Raw genomic sequence first — 3873 nt, forward strand, 5'->3', positions numbered from 1 at the left:
GACTTCGATCTGGTGTAGATGTAAGAGTGGAGGCAAGTAGCAAATACTAGATTTGGATCCCTTAAATTTGTAGAGTAATTGAGTAGAAATTTGGACTACTAATTAAAATCTATGGAAGTCTCTTGAAAATGACTCATATGACTTATCTAAAAAAAGATGACAAATGCCTCTTAATTTTTAGAGGTCCAACCTATAATACAATTTATACAACATATGATGCATCAAATTATAAGATTTTAAAGGCGCTTTTGTCTTTAGCATATCAATGAACTGTTAACTTCAACTTTGTCAAAAATAAATTACAATTTTAGTCCTTTAACTTTAATTAGTTTTTGTTAATTTATATAATACTCACACTTTTACCTCTTATTCTAAACAAACTACCCAACGACTTTTAAACGGCCATAACTTTTTAATACGTTAATATTTTTTAAAAATAATTACACTATAGTAACGAGCATTTTATTATCTTTAATTTGAGTATCATATTGCTATAGTTTATTAATTTTAATAAAAATTAACATGTTACATGATTATCAATCAATACCGACAAAAGGTGGACATGTTCGGCTCATGGGTCATAACAAATTATGGTCAGAACATGTCGATACAAAAAAATGGATAATTTGGTTCGGTTCTCGAGGTCAAAAGAGGCCATACGAGCTTTGGGTTAAAATGATGTTGGGTTGGAATGGGTTTCGCGTCAAAACGGGTTGGGTTAAAAAGTGGTCTACTTGAAATTACTGTACATTTCATTTTTGCTTCTTGATTTTTGTTAACGGTTACGCGCGTTCAGGCATTAGTTACGTGGATGACCTTGTTTATGCGTACCCGATTGCTCGCATGTAGGCGTTGTGTGACGCGATACGTGTCTGATGTCACGTTACGCACATACCATCATCGTGATATGAACGTACTGTTGCGAGGAACATACTGACATTCGTGCATATTTCGCCGCATCGCGCGGGCACGTGACTAGTTTATAAGAAAACAATGGCAAATATGTTTTTTTAACTTCTTCACTTTTAAAGTTTGCTACAAATTAACGGCATGTCTTTATGTTATATATTCAGTTAATACAGAACTTGGTATTAGTGACTAAGTTGCTTCTAGAAATGGTCAGTAACTTAGCGACTTGCAAATTAAACTGTAGGTAACTGGTCGCATAACTGACTGACGACAGGATGATATATGTGATTATGAGACTGTCACAACGCGTTGCATATCATATCAATCGCAAGTGGCTTTTAGGACCGATTTGGCTTGAGGAGGTTTGCAACATACTGTTTTGGTTTCATGGTGTGGAATCATAGTCCTAAACATCTTAACATTGTTAAAACTATTGGACCATGATTTAATGAATACAAACAATGCAATTGAGGATCAAATCCGTAAAAATTATAATTTTAAAATGGGAAAGAGACCATTCGTGTCATTTACTCAAGAGATAGATCACTACTAGAAAAGTTGAATTTCTCTCACAAAAAACTCCGACAAATTAGAGACGAACATATTTTCCAAAAAGTTAGCGACAACCTTTAAATAGAAAAAGAAAACATTAAAACAACCACCTTAAGTTTTCCACAATTTTTCCAACTTAATTAATATCTAAAAATTAATATTGTCGCTACAGAGTCGCCAAAGATAAGATGGTTCCAATATTGGTGTATTATAACAGCAAGCATAAATATAAGACTCCACGCGCGCTATGGGCACGGTGGAGAGGCGGGCGCTAAACACCGCCAAGGGCGCGGTTCGGGAGGGGGTGGCTTTCGGACGATGGGCACGGTGGAGGAGAAAAGGAGGTGGACCCCCTGTTCATCTCTCACAAACATATACATACATACATACATATATGTATATATATATATAGTAGGGGCGCCCAAGAGGCTTTAAACCATGGCAGCGCATTATAGGTTGGGGCTTCAATGCCTCCGGTACTTACGTGAAGCTGATGTGGCACTGTGGAGGGGCTTCGATGCCCCCACCATAGAGAACAGTCTTATGAAATAACGATTAAGAAAAATACACGTTGTAGGAATATTTGTCGGAAAGTTATGTTCTTTGCGGCAACTTTCCGACAAAATATGTATGGTTTTCTCAATATTTCCTCTAGCTAAACTCATTAGTTATATACTTCTCAAGCTTAAAAATCAATTACTTCCCGACATGTTTTGTTTTGATTTAATACGTATATATTAGTTTATTACGTTCATTATATGTTTTAATGTTTGGGCTCTTTTAGTTATGATTTTTAGGTTTTTTAGATTTTTAACGAATGGACATAAATGAACACGAACATGTTGATTTTTTTAAACGAATAAACATGAACACAAATACTTGTCTTGTGAAAATTGGGAAGTTGATGCAAGTGACGATTGTGGTTGATGCATGAGAGAGGAGCTTAACGATGGTGGGTGGTAATCAGAAGTTAACCGGTAATAGAGATTGAGGATAGACCGGCGACGGAGAATATGTAGAGGAGAGAAATTAAATTAGGGTTTGATGATGAAAGAATTTCACAATTAAATGAGATATTATAATTCGTTTAAGGGCTATATGGGTTTTTGTGACATCCATGACCGGTGAAAATTAATGTTCGATAAGGGGTTATTCACAAATAAAAAAGATGTTGTAACCCATTTGTGGGATATTCGGGTTTGATTAAACCCATGAACCGCGAAAATTATTGATTGATTATGAAAGGGTGTCACATATAAATGAGAAGTTATAACCCATTTAAGGACTATCCGGGTCGATGGAGACCCATACCCACGAATTCGAGTCAAACGCACAAGAAGCTTCAAATCACAAACTAAACAATCTGTTGCTTGATAGGGGGTTAGGAGCAACCAGAAAGCGATACATATGATTTTTGGTAGACATTTATATAGATAGATATTTCTCTAAACCAAAAAATTAATTACATATTTTCCTTCTAAAACATATATATTATGCATTAGGTATCGGTTACGCGTCACACTTTGATTTCGCGTAAGGTGTCGGATTTGATTCAAATGTCGGTTTTGTGTTCGACACTTATGCTGGTTACGCGTTCGACGTCGGCTATGCTAGTAACACGTCCTACATTGAATACACGTTCGATGTAGCCTGCAGGTTATGATGGTTACGCGTCCTACGACAGTTACACATCAGGTTTCGGCTACACGTCTGGCACTAGTAATCGGCTACCCACCCAACATCGTTAACGTGTTTGCCGTCAGTTACCCGCCCGATGTATGTCGTTGCTTAGGCGTATGACGTCGGTTATGTGCCTGAAGCTAGTTAAGTTGTCCATCACTGGTTACACATGCTCGAAGCTGACAACGTGTCTAACGTTGGTTAATGCGTCTGATCTACAAAATATCTAGGGAAAATTCCCTGAATGTCCCATTTATAGAATGTGATTTCAAATATGCCTCCCCCTCCCCTAATTCAAGTTTCCAACTTTGTCTCTTTGGTATCTCGTTGTCGGCGACGTGTTAGTGAACACCAACGACGTGTTACTGAACAAACCTGATAATGACACGTTGTCGGAATTTGGCAAGAATATGTCGTTCACAATGTGTTCTCCGGCCCATTTCATCGTAGACGATATGCTATGCAAATTCTTGTTCACGATGTCAACGTCGGGCGACGACTTCTCAGATCTCATGGCCGGCGACTTGTTGACATAACATAGGGTTGACGATGCAACTCTGGTGCTAACACAGGGTTGACAATGCGTTTCTAATGATAACGTAGGGTTGACGATGCGTTTCTAATGCTAACGCATGGTAGACGATGCGTTAGCCCCATCTTCTATCATTTAACCTTTCAGCTTCCACTCAAAACCTAACACATCTTCTATCACTTAACCTTTCAACTTCCACT

Source organism: Bidens hawaiensis, unplaced genomic scaffold (assembly GCF_021521415.1).
Source record: "Bidens hawaiensis isolate Kalapana, Puna unplaced genomic scaffold, B.hawaiensis_p1.1 tig00001179_1, whole genome shotgun sequence".
Lineage (NCBI taxonomy): Eukaryota > Viridiplantae > Streptophyta > Magnoliopsida > Asterales > Asteraceae > Bidens > Bidens hawaiensis.